Here is a 7623-nt window from a genome sequence, read left to right on the forward strand (position 1 = left end):
GTTAAAAACTGTTAATTGTTGTGAAAATGCATTAAACCACTGATATTTGCTAGTAATGCTTAGTAACGCACAAAATACATGCCATAACTTATAATGTCACCCATGCAGATAACACAAAACTAAAAAGAAACAAAAAAGACATAGCATCAAGGGTAGTCTAGCCTCGATGGGGTCCACTTCCACAGCTATGATCTTTCTCTGTATGCTAAGTGTGTTAGCCGGAAAACCTGTGCCCAGCCCTCAGCAGGGGTTTTTACAGGCATTAGCCTGCGGCCAGACTCTGTGTCCATCCCAGAATGGGCGGTCAGCCTTTGGTCAGAGCAGTGGTTGTTTTTAGGCCTTGGCCTGCAGCCAGGCCCGGCACCAACTGACTGTGGACAACGCTTGTTGTTATGTTATGTTATGTAAGCTTGTACGCTTATTAGCAACATGCTCTTATGTTTATTTTGTGGTAGTGGATTTAAAGAACCTTTTCGAGTGTTTACATTTTTATAAATACATTTTTGGCCCCTCCAGGCTCTTAATCTTTTCTACCCTCTGAAATAAACTGAACGGAATTTGGCACCCTGGACCTCAGTTGACTCTGCTAATACATTTCGACATTTTGTTCACATATATCAATGGAGTCAAAATGGTATTGGCAAATCGAAAAATGGGCTTTAAGTTGAAGGTGTGGCTGAACCATATTTGCACAATGGCGGCTAAAGATATGTACACATTCAAATATCGATAGAAATATATAACCTATGTATTTTCTTATTCTTTTCATACTTCCTTTCTGACCACTATTGAAAATGCATGCTTCTGCAATCCTGTGTACGCCCTACTCACAAACCGTGTGATATGAGTCATTGTGACTTACATGTGTATTTTGGAGCACTCGTGCTCACTGCTTCCTCCCTGTGTAGGGGGCACGCGGACGCAGCCTCCTCTGTGCCAGCCTACCAGTAATGCCAGCATGAACCAATACCCAGGACTGAAGGGGGGGGCAAGGGGGGGGGAGTTGCTGCATATAATCTCTTGGCCCGCCCGCGGTTAGTGTTTACGTCATTGAGGCAACTTTCGGAAACCTTCTTTGAAACATCAAAAAGTCTAACCCCTTTCCTTTAAAAGTTGTCTTGTCTTTGGCCTGAGCCCTGTGAAATTTGGAAATCATACCAACCATCGCCCCACTTACCTTTTCTTTACACTCCAGTGTGGTGGTGGCTGGGCCCCTAGGGGTTCTGCTAATCGCCCAGCAGCACTCCACTGCCGGGACAGTCTCCCAGACTCAGTCTAAGCACGCTGTGGTGGCGCGCGTGCGTCAGAGGAGCACAGCGCGGGGGCTGGTCCCAGGGCCGTAATTGGTAGCACTATAAGATTGACGGCCCTGGGACCCACAAACTGGGTACGATGACGCCGCAGCCACGCTTCGCACCATCACCGCTATGCTAGTAGGTGGTGCGTGCGTGGTGTGCACTGTAGTATTTGCTTATAAGCAGGTGCGCTGATTGGTGTCACCCCATATGAAGGTGTCACCCGGTGCGGTCCGCACCCCCTGCACCCCTCTAGTGACGCCGCTGCACAATGTAAATTCTTTTCAAAGCCATTTTCTAGGGAGATTGATAGGGGAGGGATATGCCTTTCTGATTTTGTTAATTAGTTTTACCTTTCCCTGATATCAGTTTAATATGCTTAAGGATCATTGCAGTATATGCATATATGAACATTATTTCATATTATACATATTTTTGTGTTCCCCACTCTTCCTTGACTCTCAATTGGCCCCCTAGTACACCAGCAATTTGTTTTTGCTATTTGTTTTTGAATTTTTCTAATTTTTTATTTTACATTTTCCCCATCCACCATTTGCCTGCTATGGGTGCCTGCCGCACACCAGCATTCATTGTTTAAGGATTGTCATGACTCATTTTCCCTTAGACCCCTGAACCCCCTGCCTGTCATATTATGTGCACAGCCACACACCAACGTTTATTTTTTAAGGATCAAACATTCATTTTTATTCCATTTCTACCCCGGATCCCCTCGACTGCCATAGGTGCACATGAGCCATCACCCATGCTACTGCCAGACAGACCACAACACATGATGTGAGTTCTCCTGTCTCTTCTGCTTGGGCAGCTATGTGCAGCTACCATCTAACATCTTCAAGATGGCCACCACGAAAAGTGCTGCCAAGATAGTGGACAGTGAGGAAGAGAAGAAGCAGATTGCCACCACTGGCATGCCAGTCAAAACATTCTTCAGGAGACTTGATACACCATTCTCTGGGCAGTACGGTGGGAGCAGCACCCCCCCCCCCCATCACCGCACCACCCCAACCTAAGACCAAGGCTATGTCTCCCAACGAGGCTCGTTCTCTCCTTGTTATCAGGTTGGGAGCCGCTGTCGAATTCCGAGAATACATCTTGTCAAGTGGTTGCTGTATTAAGGTGCCATTTTGGAACCCTTCATTCCTATTGCTTGGATCCATCCATTATTGCCTTGGGATTATTTCTGTACCAGGGCCACATTATTACTGTGCGTGCCCCAAACTTCTACCATTCGTGTTGAAATATAACTTTCGGACAGCTTATTCTAAATTAAACGTGCGATATTTGAGGACAATCTTCCTTCACATCGGAATTCGGGAAGCGCGCAATTGACCGCAACTTTCGTTATTGGTTCATATATTCTTTGGGACACTTCACCTTATATTTAAATTGCCCTGACGAAGTTCCGCCCAGGAACGAAACGCGTTGGCTGTGCAACTTGTTTGCCGTAATTGCTACAATAAGGAAATTGATATTTGGACTACAGAAGACTTTTTGTTTATATTCAAATGAGTGCACCTTCCACCTTCTGAAAAAACACAGCAATCATGGCGATGAGCAGTGAGGCTGAACTGGATTTGTCTCTGCTTCAAACTAGTACCCAATCATTGCAGGAAACTGCAATGGGCAACAGGAGCCGCAGGCAGCAATAGTAGATCTTCCTGGAGTAGGAGGAGAGCAGGAGGTTCGGCTTCCTGCTGAGCAAGATTTACCTGTTGTTGAACCATTTTCTACCAGATCTTCAGAAACTAAAAGGATGGGGACTCCACCATCTTCCCATGCCCCTTTCTGATGATCTGGACATGGAGTGGACCCTGATGGCGTGGACCCTGGCTGAGTCCCTGACATGTCAGGGAAGACAAGAGAAAAGGAAAGTTCCTGAAAGCCTTACAATTATGGAAGGGATGAGGATGACAAACCAGCCATTGTCATGGATGCTGGCTCTGAGGACATCAACATTACCCCTCCTATTCATCCTACTCCAAGTGAAATGGCACTACTAAGACCCCCACCGACACAACCTTTCATATTTGTAAGGCCTTCACGTAGACCTGCATACACCACTACCTCAGTTGAAGTACACACTGTAGAGAGGCAATCGACATACCCATATACATCTTGTTCTTCTTCAAACATTAGCAGTTGCACACTAAGAAAGTTCTCCTCCCCAGTTTGGGGCTTCTTTACGATATGCAAGCAGGAGGAAAACATTTTAATATGCTCCATTTGCCATTCCAGAGTTCATCGGGGTAAGCCTGGCTCACACTATCGTACTCAATGCCAAACGGCCGATATGAAAAAACGTCACACAATCAGGTGAGAGGAGCACCTTACAAATATTGTTGCAGGTGGTGGTGGTGACAAGAGAGGGGAATCAGCTTTCGATCATGGTGGGAGGTGAAGGTGATGAGGAAGAAGAGGGTGGCAGCTTTACGCAAAGCAGCCCTGTGGCACAAGAGTCAGATGGTGACACCACCACATACAGTGACTTTCACAAGACACACATTAAGTCTGGTACTTCTTAGCTCTCGAGACGTTGCCTGCATCAGTGGCACCACAAAACAAAAAAATCTATATTACAATTACGGACAGGTTTAGGCAGGAGGGGCCCTATTAACGCAACCACCCAATAGCAAGTTAACACAAAAGGAAGCTGGCTAAAATGCTAGCTTGGGACCTCTTCACTTTTATTTGTATGGAAAGAATGGATTTTTTAAATTTGTGGCAGCCATATGCCCGAAATGAAAGGTTCCCAACCAGACCTATTTTACTAGAGTTGCTGTTCCAGTGCTCCATCATGATATGCTGCAATTGGATGGACAAGCTTTGCAGCAGAGTGCTGTTCACACTATCCACCTGATGACAGACATATCGACCAGTTGTCAAGCCACTCATTACAGGTCAATCACTGCAAAACGGATCTCTTTTGCAGTGGTTAGGTACCAGCTATATATCCAAGTCTCAGAGCTGAATAAACATTTAAGGGCAATTTGCGGCAAGCACCAGTACTCATCCCATACAGCTGCAAATATTTTGGAACAATTTACCAGCAAGGTGTTGAAAGAACATTTAGATATAACTTGGGTCTCTGGGGATGAAGGACTGTTTACAATGCATTTAAGTGAACTCTGCCAATTCTTAATTTCCTTCCACAACAGATTAATGATTATGTGCTTCTCATCATCCTGTTAAATATTGTTGTTGCGTAGCTTTTGTCCTTGTCACACCTTTCCCCAACTCCCCTTTCCCATCCATTCATCAAACCTTAACCATCTTCCTCTGGGATGTGTGTTTTATTAAGTTGTGACTTACAGAATAAATGGATCACATACTTGGTGGGGTGAATGTGGTGAAAGTGACTCACTGCAGAATCTTTTATTACCTGCACAATAGCCAACACCATCCCTACCTACCCATCCATACATAAAAGGATCCATATTTTAGATATATAACACCATTTGTCAACATCATCATTGAAGCCTTGTGTTGCGTAAATGCATAACTTTGTCCTCTTTTGACTCTGAGTCCACTTCTCCTGATTTGAGGATTTTGTAAGTTTAGTTTTGATTAAATACTGGCACCCCATTGCTCGGAAGAAGTTACTATTGCTAGTTTTTGTAATAATATCAGGTTTGCTTTGTTGCGTTACGGTGCTAGTCTGGTCTCAGTCTTTGTGAAGTTATAATGTTCATTGTTCACCTTGGTGGGAGTAGGACATTTCCTGTGATGCCTTCCCTGTGATCACGCTAGCCAGTTACGACTACCACCATCATTAAAAAGTTACCTTGGGAAACCTTGCTGTAAGGTTGTAGATGATTGAGAGAGGTAGTAGCCATATTTTCATCTATTCAGGTAAGAGAACTATGGAGTGAAGTAAAGTAACTAGCTTAGTAAGAAATGCCCACATGCATCAAACTGAATTGCATTCGCAAACGGTGTGAATCGCAAAATTCGGCCGCTTGCGAATGCAATTCATAGATTTGGGATGCATTAACCTTTTTTGCATTTTTCGCAATTTAACAAATCGCAATTTATTTGCGATTTCTTAAATTGCGATTGCATTTAACAAATCGCAATTTTGCGATTTCTTAAATGCAATGCATAATTTGTTTAAGGTAAAAAATCGCAATTTGGAAGTGGTAAATTAACATGAAGTTAAATGCTTATTTTCAAAAATGCACAAAAGTGCATTTTTGAAAGTTTCATTTTAAACACACACATGCCCTTTGGACATGTGTGTGTGAAAAATGTACTTTAAGTTTAATTTCAGGGGTGCAGGGGGGGTCCTTTGGACCCTCCCTTGCACCCTTGAAATCCCATTCTCATTTTGCGATTCCTTAATTGCGAATCGCAAAATGAGAATGCCTTCCAATTGATTCCTATGGACCTCTAGGCCCTTAGGAATCAATGTAAAGGGATTCCTTATTTGCGATTCGCAAAATAGGGAATCGCAAATAAGGAAAAATAAGGAATTTTCGCAATTAAGGAATCGCAAACGGCAACAATGATGCATGTGGCCAAATGTAACTAACTTTTACCACAGATAAGTAGTTCTTGTTTATCTAGGTTGTAGGCATGCATTAAAGGCAATGACTAATGATCAAAATAGTTACAGAGGTTAGGGTATAACTAACTATTGCTAACTGGTATACACTTTGATGAGCGGATAAAAAAACATGCTGCGCGAAAAGTCAGCAGTGAAAAGCAAAACACAAAAAATGATTTCACGCATACAGTATAAAATCATTTTTACCTTTACTTCAAGGTAAACCATTAACTACACCATCTTTACCCACAACAGGACCACCCTTCTCCCCAAACATATCATCCCATCCCAAATCAATGTCCAAAACAAATGTCAGAAGAATTTTAGTCCAACAAAGTCCCGGTCCCTTCCTAATTCCCACCCTCTCTGCTCACAACAAAATGCCCCTCTCACCAAAACAAAAAATGAAAAAGGGCTTAGAGGACAGCAACATTGGTGAAGGTCTGAAGTCTTCCAACTTCCTGCTCGAGGCTAGTCACCTGATGGCAAAGCTTTGTCAGCTTGCACAGCAAGCAGCGATGGAACAATAGGTCTGGGTTGGAGAGGGGAGCAGCAGTGGTCAGTCTGTGTCAGCAGCTCTGGTGATGTTGTTGCAGGGATGGAGGCGCTGACATCTGGCCAGAGGAACTGGGGCCCATGGCAGTGGTAGATGTTGCTTCTGCCTGTTCCCCCTCCAGAGTCACCAGCTGACTGTATTCTCCTCAGATGTCCCCCATCCTCAGCCGCTGTAGTTGGCTGCTATCTCTTGCTGGGTAGGTGGTATTGGTGGACCAGCAGTGTAGTGATATCAAGAAAGAAAAAGACAAATTGTAAACAATTATCTGTGCAAAAAACTTGTTTAAAATGATCTAGTGGCACAGTAGCAGTACATTGCTGGTTCCTAAGGGCCATTGGAATTTGTTAAGATTAGGAGTCACAGGGCCATTCTTTACCCACAAAGCCTCACAGAAAAGCACAGAATTCCATCAGATTAAAAAAAAGTAAGCTTTTTTCTTTTAAAGGATTTCTGAGTAAAAAACTAAACTGACACTTTATGTGTAAAAAAAAAAAATAAGTTAGCTCAAATTAATTAGTAAGGCATTATGCACTATGCACTACAAGTATTCGTGTTGTGCTAAATTTTTTTAGGCATTCTAGTTCGTCAGGCACTTTGCTATTCTGCATTCTGCAGTTAGGGCGGCTGTAATGGACAATTCTCCTATTTAATTTGAATGGCCCTGCTCTTGTCCAAATGTCTTTCAATTCTAGCCTGACTCCAAAGACACCGATGAATAATAATGAATAAAATTTGAATTGATGTAAACCCTTCATGGAAACCATGAAATATATGATTATGTACGTAAATCACTTGGCCGGAAAAATGTGGCACATGACGAGAATGGATTTATCAAATTTTCGGGTAGAGTGGGACAAAACATAGGAAAGAATAAAGAAGTGATGTACTAGGGGATGACTGAGTGGGCACTGGGAGGGAAACACACCTTGTTTTCAGCTTGCAAATGCATTGAAAACTTTGTAAATGTTACATTGACTGAAGCGGACACACATTGCACAGCCAACACTAAAGTACCAAATGAAACCATCCTGCAGTTAGGTCATGGGTGGTGAAATGCCATGGGCAGGGAGGTTATGAATGATGATGGGTGGGATTCATATCTACCTCACTTAACAAATACATTGAGTATACTAATCATTTCCTAATAAGCAAGCAATGTGACTTACCACCACCCTTCCCTGCCACTGCTGGTACTCCCCCTCCAACAG

The sequence above is a fragment of the Lissotriton helveticus genome, chromosome 2_1 (genome assembly GCF_964261635.1).
Source record: "Lissotriton helveticus chromosome 2_1, aLisHel1.1, whole genome shotgun sequence".
NCBI lineage: Eukaryota > Metazoa > Chordata > Amphibia > Caudata > Salamandridae > Lissotriton > Lissotriton helveticus.